Source organism: Myotis myotis, unplaced genomic scaffold, assembly GCF_014108235.1.
Source record: "Myotis myotis isolate mMyoMyo1 unplaced genomic scaffold, mMyoMyo1.p scaffold_m19_p_7, whole genome shotgun sequence".
Taxonomy (NCBI): Eukaryota; Metazoa; Chordata; class Mammalia; order Chiroptera; family Vespertilionidae; genus Myotis; species Myotis myotis.
Window position 1 is genome coordinate 15330654 of NW_023416379.1, and position 15186 is coordinate 15345839.

Consider the following 15186-nt stretch of genomic DNA (forward strand, 5'->3'; position numbering starts at 1 on the left):
GTCACTTTCTTCTCAGCTTTCTTCCTTTCCCCTTCTTTTTCTAGGGAAGAAATTAAAAGTAGTTTCTTTACAAAAATTTAGTGCAAAAGAAAAGCTAAGATTGGAATGAAGGATTACTGTGAAGTCAATTCTGCCTCCAGATAGCTTTGTGACTTAGAGCAAGTGATTTAATCTTTCTGAGCCTTATTTTCCCCATTTGTAAGATAACAACACTTCCCTCCAAGTTAGATAATGTTTACAAAGCACTGGGCACAGTGCCTGGTTCATAGTAAATGCATAAAACTGCAGGCCGCTAATATTGCTAACAGCTAATAAACAAGATAGCTTGAGCTTCCTGAACTAAACAATTGTTGAGGGCCTAAAGTGAAATAGTAATACATGAAATTACAACATATTTTCTGAGGAAAGATACACGTGAGCTAAAGGAATTACTTTTGTTGCCTTTTCCTGGGTCCAGTTTCATTAGAAAGAATAAACCAAGCCATTAGCGATGCCTAGTTTGAATTAACTGTTTCTCAGATCTGCCTCTTGTCAGCAGCCATTTGGAGCCTGGCGACACTTATCTGGCAGTGTGCTGGGGACATAACTTCCACTGTCCTCGCTGGGTGGCTGCATCAGCAAGGGTGCTCAGACCGTTTTTGCACCCGGAGGTTGCAGGAAGTCTAGACACCGCATAGAACAGTATGTGTTCCCTGCAGACTTCAAGAAAGATTTCCGTTTCAGAGATCTGAGGGGCCATGGAACTTCCAATGCCCAGCCATAGCCATGTAACAACTGGGCATCCCTGGACGTTTTTCTGGTAAGTGTACGCATTTCAAATAACAAAGCTCTGTAGCAGTGTAAGAGTTGTGAAAACGGAATACTCACTTCTCTTAGGTTTGAGGCAGCTATACGGGCAGTGCATGTCGGAAATAAATTGATTTTATCTTCAATTAGTAGCGTTATTCACCTTACAGTTGAAATATTTTTTCTCTTTGCCATTTGTCTTTCGAGTACAGATGTTAAGCATTCCAAGATTTTTGTTACCCAGAACTAGTATGAGATTATTACTATGCTGAAGAAATTCCACGAGCAGTTCTGGTCTGAATGCTTAAGTTGCCTACTAATGACTGCATCTTATTAAACACTGGAATTTTAATTCATTCCCTTTGGTGTCCTTTTTTTTTTTTTCCGACAAGATCAAAGACAACACTTTCTTTAGTGTTAGAAGTATAATTTTTGAAGAGCTTTTTGTGGCTCCTATAGACGCGTTGGTGTTGAAGGGAGAAGCGCGTTCACACTCTGTCCAAGTGCATCTGCAGCGCACCGTCCCAGCGCATCCAATCAGAAGGCGAAAGCCAAGCAGTCAAATTTGGATAGTTCCAGAGTTAGAAATAAACCAATTAAAATTTACTGCCATTCCTTAAAGCTTCATACATATTAAATATGGAAATGGTGTTTAAAATCCTGAATAAAGATTCTCTTGATTTAAGTAGTATTACTTTCAGTTTCTCTGTGAAAAAAATGTGATGTAGCAAAGGCATTTTCCATCTTATTAAAATAAACATACGTGCCAGGTCATTGGACTGGCATTCGCTAAACACTACGGTCTGATGGCAGGTACCAGAAAAGGGTTAATTAACATACCGAGTGCTTATAAATACGCTTAGCCTGTATCAAAAATCCATGCCATGGCCACCATAAAATCACAACTCAGTACCCACGTCTCTATGTTTCATAATGTAGACGAATGAATATTTCACTTAAAAGTTTGTGACAATTAGTCATTCTTATAGTGACTTCGGAATAAAACTAGATGTTTGAGGCCATAAGATGGAAGACATTCTTTTCATTTTTTAACAAAGAGAATGCTCTTGCGCAATAAGCTCTACCTTTAAATGACTGTATCTGGGGTTTTATTGGGGTGACACTGTATTCCTGCCTCAGTTCATATTGAATTAATGCTCCCATTATACACTCTGCCTGTGATTATGACCATACACGGCGAGAGTCATGAATAAGAGCAGAAATCCACAAAAAGCAGGTATAAATAATATACTTTAATAACATTTTTATGAAGTAGACCTTTAAGCTGTCATTATGGGACGTACTTTATTCACGGCGAATTCATTTAAAACATCAACTTCTGAAGATTCTGCATTTCGTCAAGCACTATTGTCTCCATTCCCTAGGTGCTTTGGCAGCAGTGGAGTCTGGTTTTTCATTTATGAAAGACACAACAATTTAATTATACACTCTGCTCGGATACAAAAATAAACCATGTGTCTTTCATGAAACCTCTCTGCCCCGAGTGAATACTCTTCCTTTCCATCCACCTATGCTCCCACTCATCAATTTCCTTTCTCCCCTTCCTCCAATTTTTGCCGTTTTGTTTCTAACAAGCTAGAGAAGAGTCAGAGCAGTTAATATCGTAGGTTTTCAGAGGACCCACAATTAAGAGTGTCGATAGAATGTGAACTTATCAGCATATTGCCTTTCTTTGGCAAAAAGTGTCATAAACCCTGAGATGATGGCTCTCTGGGGCAGGGATGACTGGAAAGCCTGGTTGAGAGAGAAATCTCCAAAATGGGCAGCACAGAGCCACAGATATGTTATTAGATGCCGCATAAATTAACATCAGATGAAAGAAAAATTAAAAGACGCACTTTTTACTTTCTAAGCCTTGACAATGGGCTTTTCTCTTGCTTTTAAATGTGTTTGGTTGTGTGTTCTTTTTATGCCATCTCAAAGCCAGAGAATGCACAATAGCTAATTATAATTGTAAAGCTTTCTAAGATGCTTGTTCCTAGCAAACGGGAAAACAAATGCAAATGTGTCATTTTCATCTTGGGTTTTGTCCCCCCACCCCGCCCCTTTGCATTTCTAGTGTGGAGATGATCCAAATTTTACATGTCGGATGGTTGCTTTTCTTTTAATCCTCCTTGGCCAGGCTTGATCTATTCTTGGTCCTAATTAAGTAAGCAGAGACATATTTCTTTCCTCACAATGCATTCCCACAGACCTTGTTACTGCCACCTTGTTACTCTAGAGTGGCAGAGATTGGCTTGGAATCCCACTCACTACCATGATCATGGAAAATGTCACATAAACAGATAAGCTCAACTACAGCAGTGGTTATAGAGTTCTTCATTGCTATCTACAGAGGGCCATGGCCCTTGTTCGGTTGGGTGTGACACTGGTCATGTGCTGCGACACGCTGAACTTCATTTTCCTCACTTGAACAATGGGACTAATAAAATTGACTCTGCCAGCGTGTTGTGAAGAATGGAGGAACCGACCTAAAGTGCCTGGCCCAGAGTGCGTGTTCAAAAAAAGCAACAATGATAGCTATTACTATATTTTAGAAACAATAAAGATATGACTTCATATAATATGTAGTGACTTCGTAGGTGTGATATTTATTAAAATGTTAAAATAAATGCGCATTAATTTGTATGATACTGTACGGAGGGAAGCTGTGTCTGGAATATTTTGTGTCGAGAAACTTTAGGACAAAAGTACATATGTAAGAATCAAAGTATTGTGAAGGGGCACTGTGCTGGAATGAAGTGGATTCCAGACTCAGTTATGCTATAATTAGTAGCCACTGCCTTATGCAACTGTGAGTAAATCTTCTGACTTTCACCATAAAAGGCAGGGGAATGAGTAGAGCATATTTAAATCTCTCTTTACCTGTTCATTTAATCACTTTCCAAATGAAGCATGTGCCATCTTGCATTTGTTTCCTGATTTTGCTGGGAACAGTTAACTTAAAAAGCTTGAGTTGTAAATAGCTATTTTATGTTCTCTGCCTGTTATGACTTAAAATTTTTAAAGCTAGAGAAAAGTCCATTTTTAAGCCTTAAAATGAATATATGCATATACTCATGTATATTTGAATATGCATGCATGCATATATAATGTTAGGTGTTAATAAGGATCAGAAAAAAACTTAAAGCTTGGTTTATAGAATTGGGGCATGAGAAGGTGGGAGGTGATAGTGCTTTTTTTTCCCCAGAGTTTATTAAAATGTATTTTTATTGATTCCAAAGAGAAAGGGAGAAGGAGAAATAGAAACATCAATGATGAGAGAGGATCATTGATTGGCTGCCTCCTGCACACCCCACGCTGGGGATGGAGTCCACAACCCAGGCAGATGCTCTGATCAGGAATCGAACCATGACCTCCTGGTTCATAGGTCTATGCTCAACCACTGAGCCACACTGGCACTTTTCTTTTTTTAAGGTGGAACATGGGTAAATCTTTCTGAATGGGTAAGATTTGAAAAGATTTTGGAAAATAAAAAGTAGAAGAACCTTGGTCCTTTGGGGAGAAGAATTTTCTGGCAGAGAAAACAAATATCTGCCAACACCTTGAAATGAGAACATTCTAGATATGTTCAAAGAGGACCCTGGGGGCCAGGCGGCTGGAACAAAGGTGCAGAAGGAGAGTGGTAAGAGAGGTGGCCAGAGATGAAGCAAGGCCAATCACAGAGAATCGTGTTATTCATGTTGTGAATTTTTCATTTTACTGTAAGATAGACCAATGAGAAAGTTCAAGCAAAGAAATGATGTGCTGATGAGTTCTATTTTAAGAGGAAGTTTGGCAGTTGCTGGGTAGTGGAAAGTGCCCCATTGGATTCTGAGATCGTATTAATAGGAAAAGACTAAGAAAGTAAAATAATTCAGTACAAACATTCTTTCCCCTTTCCTCTTTTTTCCATAAAAGTTTCCTCTAAATTTTATTTGGGACTCTTGAACTATGGAACGATGGTAGGAGTACTTTTCTTAACTTGCAATGAGGTTACTATGACAGCAAAGCGCTCTAACTTAAGGACTTCACTTGAATTACCCAGGATAACTAAACTGGCCTTTCAGAACCCAAATTCATTGTCTTTTCCTTGACTTTTCCTTTAGTGATAACTGAATTATTCTTAGAAGCCAGCTCTTCTCATTATCAACTATTTAATAACAAACGTCCCACAACCTGCAATTCTATAACACCTTTCAGTGATTATATGGAGACTTTTACATATATAGTTTATTTCCTGCATCAATAAATGTTTATTTAGGTTCATGTCAAACCCCTTGCCAGGGTCTAGAGTTTAAAAGATTCCTTTTAGGCTAAAACCAGTTTGGTTCAGTGGATAGAGCATCGGCCTGCAGACTGAAGGGTCCCAGGTTCGATTCTGGTCAAGGGCATGTACCTGGGTTGCGGGCACATCCCCGGTGGGAGATGTGCAGGAGGCAGCTGATCGATGTTTCTCTCTCATCGATGTTTCTAACTCTCTGTCTCTCTCCCTTCCTCTCTGTAAAAAAATCAATAAAATATATTTAAAAAAAAAAGATTCCTTTTAGGAATTCCAGGTAAGAGAATAAAAAGGAAGAAAATTTACAATTACAGTAAGGACTTTGAGTCTAAGGAACTCCACAGAAAGTCCCAAACCAAAGAAGGCCAAGTGAAGGTATGAAAGCTACTCCTAGAGGAAGGACCACAGACAGAGACTGACATAGACTGAGCCTGGGTATGAAAGACATGGGTTTTTAATTCTAATTACAGTAGGACCTCAAATAATGTAATTTTGTTATATGAAATTTTGTTTTAATATTGATAGGAATCCATAGGACATTAACTCTTGGTTATATCAATAAGTCAATGGTAACATTAGTTTTGCTACACATTGTTTCACTCAAAGTCACAGAATCTATCAATAATGTTAAGTTAGGATTTATCATATTCCACTGTTAGAGCTGTGTTATCTTAGGCAATTTACTTGGTTCCTCTGATCATCTCTGTAAAATGATGCAAACCATACTAACCACTTGCAGTTGTTTTGAGGGTTAAATGTGATTGTTTAAAAGAAAAGTAGCATACATTTTCTCCATGATCAGAAGCCGCATATGTCTACTTATTTGTCTCATTTTCAAATCCCCAAACTCCATTCCTCCCCCATCCTCCAGCTGACACAATGAGCTTACTGCTCCTCTACTCAATTGTTTTAGCCACCCTGTGCAGTCTGTGAGGAGGTGTAAGAGATTTAGTTGTATGTATAAGACCCTGCATATGACTCCAGTCCTGTATTAAAAATTATATAGTTTCACATATACTGACTGTCATTAATACAATTACCTTTTTACCTTCTATAGATACAAATTAAAAACAATCATAAAAATTAATGGTTTACTATACATTGAAGGGAAATTTCTTGATAGAAGTATGATAATGATAATAACAGTGACTAATGATTAAATGCCTAACTGTGATACAAAATGTGCCATATATATAAAGCTATCCTATATAATAAAAGCTTAATATGCTAAGTGTCTGGACATCTGGTTGTCTGTTCAACCAATCAAAGCGTAATATGCTAATGATATGCTAAGGCCGCTCAACTGCTTGCTATGATATGCACTGACCACCAGGAGGCAGATGCTCCAACTGGTAGGTTAGCTTGCTGCTGGGGTCTAGCCCCATTGGGACTGAGTGAGATGGGCCGGATATGCCCTGGAGCCCTCCTGTGGTCCCTCCCCGGCTGGTCAACCTCCTGTGTCCCTCTCCATCCCCTCATGCACTGGTGGGATCCCTCCAGCTGGCCTGTGCCCTCTCGCAATCCCTGACCCCTCGGGGGATATTGGAGAACCGGTTTCGGCCCGATCCTGCAGGCCAGGCTGAGGGACCCCACTGGTACACAAATTTGTGCACTGGGCCTCTAGTGTGTGTGTATACATATACATATATATAATTTCATTGTCATCTTAGCAATGTTCTAACTTAAATAGGTACTAAAAGTAGTTTGGTTAGTATATTTTACCAAAAATTATAACTGAAGGTCAATTTCATTAAAAATCTCTGACAGATATGAGTTTATTTCACCACAAAACAAAGAAAAATATTATATTGGCTGAAAGTTCAATAAAATTTATTGTGTCATAGAGTTAATGGAATAAGGACTGGGCCAAATTTCTATTTTATTGTTTTATGCTTTTTGCTTCCCAGGATATATCTCACTGAAGAGCTAAGGTGATAAAGTTCAGGGTTTAATAGAATTGTAAATAAAGCATTACTAGCTCCAGCAAAGCATTGTCCTCGGATGCATGCTATGGTAAGAAATTATCTTATAATAAGTTTCTTATAATGCTCCTTTCTCCTCTGAACAAATCTTACCAACATACTCTTTATGGCCCCATGCAGGGCTTATGATTTTATTGCATAGCCTTGCCTTGTTCATATTTCATCTGTCTCTAACTTTGCAGCCTTTATGAGCTGTACAACTCACTTTTGTACTTCAGTAAATAATGCTTCATAGTAATATCTACCACAGGGAACATGCTCATTTGCCCCAGGTTTGAAATCTCTAGGCCATGACAGTACCTTACACATCTATGGAAGCTATTTAACTACAATGCAAAGCCATGGAGTCTTCACTCTGCTCTTAAGGTAGCTTTTCAACAACCCACCACCCTGAAAAAATAAGTTTGAAATCTCTGGGTGTGAAAGCAGAGAGAGACTTAAGAACCATTTAAGTTCAGTCCTCTGCAATTAACAGGTGAATAAATGGAGGCTCAAGGATTCAATAAATTTTTCCAGAATTATACAACCAGTTAGTGTCACTGCTGAGATTGGAAGCTGGGTTCTTGGTCTTCCTTCTAGAGTTCTTTTGCCCACACTTGTGTGATGGCATTTATACTATTACTTATAATTGCAGTACTAAGTTAATGCCAGTTATATATTTATACAAGAAGACAGTATTTATGCACCTTACTATATTTGGTTTTTTTCAGGCAAACAGTACATTTGTAATGAAATATTAAAATTAATTTAAGTATAAGATATATACTTAATACAGGATTACTTAACTTCTTTCTTCCACATCTTTGCCATAATAGACAAGCTGTGGCAATTTATACTAAATGTGAATGGCAGTCTTCAATTATTCAGAGATCAATGGTAATACAAATATGATGTTGGGGTTGGAGAGGGGTTTTTTTTTGTGTGTGTGTTTTTTGAGTAGGGGAAAGACAAAAATCTTCTGGCATTGTCGATTAAATATATGTAATAGGATCATATCCGGTAATTATGCTTCTGCAAAGATTTTATGAACCAGTGCTTTTGTTTTCTTGGTGTGATTGGGAAAGAGATGGAAAATGTTGCTCAAAGCTGTCCCACTCAACCACTGAGGATTTTGAGGGCAGTAAAAATACAGTTCTGACAAACATTCGATGATAAAACAGCTCTCATGCTAAGAGTTAAAGCCACCCATAATCTATATATGTAAAAGTCTAATATGCTAAGTTTCTGACGGTTCGGTTGACCGTTTGGTCAACTGCTCAATCAGTCGCTATGACATGCACTGACCACCAGGGGGAAGATGCTCTGACCGGTAAGTTAGCTAGGTGCTGAGGTCCGGCCGATCTGGACTGAGCAAGACGGGCCAGACATGCCATGGAACCAACTTCCTACAGTTCTTCACCAGCCTTTAAAATATTTCTTCTAATTAATTTCCTTTCAATGTGCACAAATACGTGCACCGGGCCTCTAGTATTAATATAATTAGGTACCATTAGGTGTGGTGGGGGAGGGGAACTCACATAGATCTGCTCTAATTGTGGAATGAATGAATAACTACATAGGCTTTTTGAACTTGCAGGCCTTTCACCCCCAATAAGAGGCCCCAATAGACATGGAATTAGTTCTGTGCCGTGGTTCTTGTTCCAGCATCTAGAAGGGTTCAGCAATCTGGAGAAGGGCTGTGTGTAACTTAATAAAGATTCCAGAGATGAAACATAATTTTGAAAGGCATTTGGGAGTCAGAGGAGCTTAGCTAAAGAAACTAAGTTCTTCTCATCTCAGGTCCCCTTGCTTTTTATTAACACAATTTGTCCTAAGGCAAGGTGGAGATATACACTTCAAAGGGTAGGTTTTCATATACACAGTCCATTGTCAGAATGGAAGAATTTGCCTATGGCTGTTCAGGTGTTTGGCCCATAGGAGGCAATAACATGTAGATTAAGATGCCCTGAGCTGTCTGGCAGCAAGCAATCATGCAGCGGTTCTCAATCTGTGGGTCGAAACCCTTTCACAGGTGTCGCCTAAGACCATTGGAAAACACATATATAATTACATATTGTTTTTGTGATTAATCACTATGCTTTAATTATGTTCAATTTGTAACAATGAAATTGGGGGTCACCACAACATGAGGAACTGTATTAAAGGGTCGCGGCATTAGGAAGGTTGAGAACCACTTAATGTATCCTTATCAGGTTTGGGGAAATGCCCTCAGCCATTCCCAACAGGTGACAACATATGTGACTCAGCTCTTGTTGAGTCCCCAGGTCCCATCAACCTTTTGATGAAACTCTTGCAATTATGACATGCTTGAATTGGCTTCCGGCAATTCTGTCACAAAATTCAATACTTTTTTAAAAGAGCACGAGAATTAATATTATATTGTAGTCAGTTCCACTTAAGTTGTGCCCATAATTAAATGCAAATTGACAACAATGACCAAAATGATTGTGTGAGGTAGTCATTATATAAAGATATTTTTAATGCGAGGGTAGTATTCTTTCCCTGGCTAAATATTCTAAAATATTATAGTAGAAGTCAAAGGAAACAACTTATTGAATACACAGTTTGTCTTTATATCCAAAGATTCAAAGCAATAAAACTTCATTATGATGTGCAAAGCATGTGATGTGGGAGAGGAGTGAAATCCAAGGAAGGGAGAAACACAACTTCAAGGCGTTGGATAAATATCCTGACGTAAGAAGGGCCCTGATACTTTGCAAAATAAAGTGAGTGCTATTGGAGACTTATTTCATTCAGTTCCATGAAAGTACAAAATGATCTTTTAAGGGCTTCACAGATGTATGGAGTGTTTTCATCCATAACAAGTTCCGTGACATTTTTAGATTTCTACTGATAAAATCCTAAATTGTTTCCAATTTCCTGTGAGCAAATGTAATATACAAGCTCTACTTTTTAAAACATTAACATGCAAAATATCTTTAAACTTCTACACTTTGACCTGTTAGAACTGTATTTCTCAAATCAAATAGCATATTTTAGTGCCACATGGAAGTTCCTTCTCGTGTAATGCCATTTTCTTGCAACTTGGTCCTAAGGAAGTTCCAGACAAAAATAGTGCATCAAGACTGTGCATAATTAGCCTCACTAAAAACAGCTTGATTAATACTAAATATGTCCTAGTTCCTAATCAATTATGTTAATGAAGTCGCAGGCTGAACATCTGCAGGCCCTGACAAAGCCTATGATCTCAGCATCGCCTGATAACGTGGACTCCTTGGAAAGATACTCAAGGCCAGCATCCTCAGTGCCAAGACTCTACCTCTCTGTGAAGTAAAAGTGAATTCTAACAAAAGCCTTGTGATCCTGCAGCATTGTTATGTTGCTAACTTACACATGGTTTTGGGGTCCCGGATAAAATATCAAATTAAATCGCTCTTTAAATGTAACAGTAGGATCTCAGTGTCCCACTTAACAACGGACACACCCCCTTTCCAAGTGGCAGACTGATAGGCAAAATATGTGCTGCTTTGTCTTTTATGAATCTCTGCTGGGAGATAAACTGGAATCAAACACTTGAATAATCTGACTTACAAATCTGCCTTAAATTGGAGAATTGGAGTCCCTTGATTTATGTCCACCTCAAAAACACAACAAAATTAGAATCCAATGAAACTTAAGGTGACACTATTATTTATAAGCTATCTCTTGTCCTGTGAACATTTGGGCAGTGAGATAGTCACTTGTTAGTTTTGTGTCACATTATCCTGAGTCACACACGCTATTATAGTCCAAAATTCATGCACTCAAGGGGGTCGCTCAGTCTGGCCTGCACCCTCTCGCAGTCCAGGACCCCTTGAGGGATGTCCACCTGTCAGCTTAGGCCCATTCCCTGGGGATTGGGCCTAAGCTGGCAGTCAGACATCCCTCTGGCAGCACAGGAGCCCACAGGGAGCGGGCCTAATCCACAGTTGGACATTCTTAGTTCTGTTGAGGAGGTGGGAGAGGCTCCCACCACCTCCACTGCACTTGCAGCCATCAGCCCGGCATGTGGCTGAGCAGAGCTCCCCCTGTGGGAGTGCACTGACCACCAGGGGGGAGCTCCTGCATTGAGCATCTGCCCCTGGTGGTCATTGTGTGTCATAGTGACTGGTCATCCTCAGTTGTTCACCATTAGGGTCAATTTGCATATTACTGTTTTATTATATAGGATGCCTAGAAAATATAACTCTGTGTACTCCCTCTCTCTCTCTCTCTCTCTCTCTCTCTCTCTCTCTCTCTCTTTTTCTGACTGGATTATATAAATTTTTTAATAAATAATTTGCTTACTAGCTAGATAAATGATACATAATAGTAGCCAGTGATTAGCTTACTCAGAGGTTTGTTGTTTTATTACCTTCAGTATAAACTGAGTTATATTTGATTCCAGTTAAGAATATATTTTTTAAAAATATATTTTATTGATTTTTTAAAGAGAGGAAGGGAGAGGAATAGAAAGTTAGAAACATTGATGAGAGAGAAACATTAATCAGCTGCCTCCTGCACACTCCCCACTGGGGTTGTGCCCACAACCAAGTACATGCCCTTGACTGGAATCGAACCCGGGACCCTTGAGTCTGCAGGCTGACACTCTATCCACTGAGTCAAACTGGTTAGGGCAGTTAAGAATATTTTTAAAGTAGTTAAGATCTATCAATTGTAAGCATGTATAGAAGTTTATGCAAGTTCAGAAATTATTCTGTCAGAAAGAAAAAAGTCACAATCACTGATTACTCAAAAAATATTTAAAGAACTCTAATTGTATGAGGCAAACATTTCAGCTGCTTTGGGTATATATTAATTAAGCTTAAAGTTTATCAAGTGCTATGGGCTGAATTGTGTCATCCTCCAAATTCATAAATTGAAGGCCTAGCCTCCATGTGACTGTGCCAGAGACAGAACCTTTTGGAGCTGATCGAGATCAAATGAGATCGTAAGGGTGGAGCCCCGATCCTATAGAATCCGTGTCCTTTAGGAAGAGGAGACAGCAGAGCTCTGTCTCGCTACATGTGAGAACACAGCAAGAAGGTCATCTGCAAGCCAGGAAGTAGGTTCGCTTTAGAGCCCAACCATGATAGCACCCTGACTTTGATCTCCCATCCTCCAGAACTTCGTGAAAACAAATTTCTGTTGTTTAAGCCACCCAGTCCATGGTATTTTTTATGGTGCCCATGCATACTAAGACACTAAGGTTGATCAGACATTTTTAGAAATTTTATCAAGAGAAAATTGTCTTCACATAATTGTCACACACACATAATCTGGAGCCATGTGAGAGAATGGATGAAGGAGATGTGAAAGTTGATGGAGACAGTGGGAAAAACAGTAAGTACAAGACCTGTGGGGACCAAATAAAATGTGCCTGTAGCCGAAATGAATGGGAGATAAGAGTTTTGAACCCTGGACTAGATCTGGACTGTTTTCTAAATATTCAAGAAACAGTGTTCATTTGAGGTCTTGGAATGAAACATTGCATGAACCGTACATTCGATTATGGTCTTTAATGATCAAACAAATTATTTTATCATATTGGAATTTATATAGTACTGATTTACAAATTGTATGGGGGGTTTATTTAAAATTTATAAATGGTAATTTATTCAATTCATGTAGATGGCCAAATCAAAATATTTTACATACTATTTAATAGGTTGCTATAATTTACAAGTATAATGTAACCTTTCCCCCACTCCCAATGGTATTTCTCTTGCTATCTTATGAGCCTTTCTAGAATGCCTAGGTACTTGGCCTAAAACCTTTCTTTTTTTCCCAGACAACTAGCAGTCAAAATTCTTTCACATATGGCATTCCAGTAAGTCTAAAAAATATTTGGCCCATCATAGGTTATTCAAATAACTAATACTAAGTTAAAAGCATTTTTAGAAATATTAAATTGCTTTCCACCTCTCTCTTAAATATTCTAGGGGTTTGCTACTCAGATGTGGTCCAGGAACGGCAGCACCAGCAATACTTGGGAGGTTGGTAAATATGAAGGGTCTCAGTCCCCATCCCAGACCTACCAAACCAGAACCTGCATTTTCACAAGACCCCCTGCTATTTATGTGCACATGAAATTTTGAGAAGCATTACTAGGGTACTCTTGACTGGCATCAGAACATGCTGTTTCTATCACAAAACCACATGAAGTCTAAAGCACAAAACTTTGTCTCCATTTTCCAAAACTTCTTGACGACTCAGAAGACATGAACATATAATCCTCAAGCTTCAGTGATTGCATAGTAATATAATAGAAAGTTCTCTTGGCATAGGGCTGAAATCTCACTCTTGCTATTTACTAATATAGCATAAATAAACAAATCCCATGGCCACATTTGTTAATTTTTAATAATAATGTTCACTTCATAGCGTTTTGGAATATCAAATGTAAAATGCATATGGGTATAACAAACATAATATTCTGAATAAATGTGAGTTGAAGAGAACATACCCATGAATTAGGCAACACTTGATCAGGATCTGGCCAGACAAATGCATAGAACATGCTGGCGTCAGAACGTAACCCTAGGAAAACTTTACCTGCCCAACTATTCAAATCCTTCCCTGGCTATTGAATGTGTGAAATGTAAATGTGTAACCAACAGTAATTCTATTTCCATGCCCCTGGGGAACTCATGTCCCAGACGGAACCCATCACCTTCCTGCTCCTCATCGTGGACTGTTTTATTTCAGTGGCTTTCCATCTTAGTTAATGGCACTATTGTCCACCTGTATACCTAATTCAGAAAGCCTGGAGTCATTCTAATTCCTTCTTCTACCTCAGCACCTGTATCCAATCTGATACTTAGATCACTGATATTCTTTCCAGATCTCTTGCTGATCCATCTCATTTTCTCCACCCACTACACCACTGTGTAGTTTGGGATTTACAATTTATTTGGACTACTCTTTTCCCAGGATCCTACAATCAATCTAACTAGTAAGATGACAGTGGAATTGATCTTTCAAAACAAACACGTCTTTTCCATCCATGAGAAATTTCCAATTGTCTTGAAACAAAAATAAAAATCTCTTGGCTGAGAAGGCAATATGTGTGCTTGTATATGAATAAAATGTCTCTGGAAGGAACTGACATAGGTTGGCTGTAAGGAGAACTGTATAGTTGAGGAATAGGGTCAGGAAGAAAACTTCACCCTACATTGTTTTTTGCAACTTTTACATTTGGTACCATGTAAATGTATCAAAATTTTAAAAGAGAAAAAATATTCCTCAGCTGGGTGAAATAGCATGATGTCAAGGATTTGCAACATAAAGTGCAATCAGAATTTTTTAAAAAAAAGGATAAAAAGGAAGAAAAGAGTCAGAATAAAAAATGTTGGTAAATTTACCTGCAGGATGATTGTATTTGAGATTTGTTTTACTCTTTATGTTTTATAATAAAAATAAATCCCAAGCTTGCCTATACAAGGTAGTTCATGATCTGCCCTCTGCATATCTTTCTAGAAGCTCCCCCAAACTCTCTCCATGACTTCTTTTCTCTCTCCATGAGGAACTACTTATACTTCTCTGGACCAAACTCTGTTCTTACTCATCGCCATGCCTTTCCTTATACCAGTGGTTTTAATGGTAACGCTCTTTCCTTCCTACCTACATGATGAACACCTCTTCTTGGGACTTAAATTTCTCAGTTATCTCACAGAGAAACTTTTCCTGGGGTCCTCCTCACTTCTTCCACACAGAGCTATGCTCTCCCTTCTCTAATCTTCCACAGTACATTTTACTCACTTACTTTTTGGTTCCTATCACATGGTGGGAATCAGCCCACCCCTTAGAACTCAACAGCCAGGCCCCTATTGGAGTCTCAGTGCTTTACAGGGGTCTCTGGGCCCCCTCCACCTATTGCCTGCCCTGGGTCTAAGAGTCTGGGGGGAAAACAGGCTGTAGCCACTTGGAGTCTCTTCTCTCTTACACTCCAGATCCTGGGGCCCTGAAATTTTCCCTCAAAAACCCCTACTTTGATGGCAGTGGCTTCATGGGCCTCTTCCTGAATGAATCCTTATAAGTTTGGTCACCCTAGTCTCAAGAGGTGATCAAAGCCAAATGGTATCTGTTGGGCAGAGTGGCCAGAACTTGGACAAGCAGGTTAGTATCCAGGTGTGTACACAGGTCCCTTTCAGTGTG

The 15186-nt window shown here is 38.9% G+C and overlaps 1 long non-coding RNA gene across 4 annotated transcripts in view; it reads left to right on the forward strand.

Annotated features, from left to right (window-relative positions):
- Positions 1-616: 616 nt before the first annotated feature.
- The window catches only part of LOC118660040, a 32374-nt gene continuing 17804 nt past the window's right edge, over positions 617-15186 (forward strand). For 3 of the 4 annotated variants that reach the window (XR_004968793.1, XR_004968794.1, XR_004968792.1), the window contains exon 1: positions 617-799. This is a non-coding gene — a long non-coding RNA (uncharacterized LOC118660040). Of the gene's footprint in view, positions 800-12971; positions 13026-15186 lie in introns of all 4 variants that reach the window. The other variant, XR_004968795.1, reaches the window with a different exon arrangement.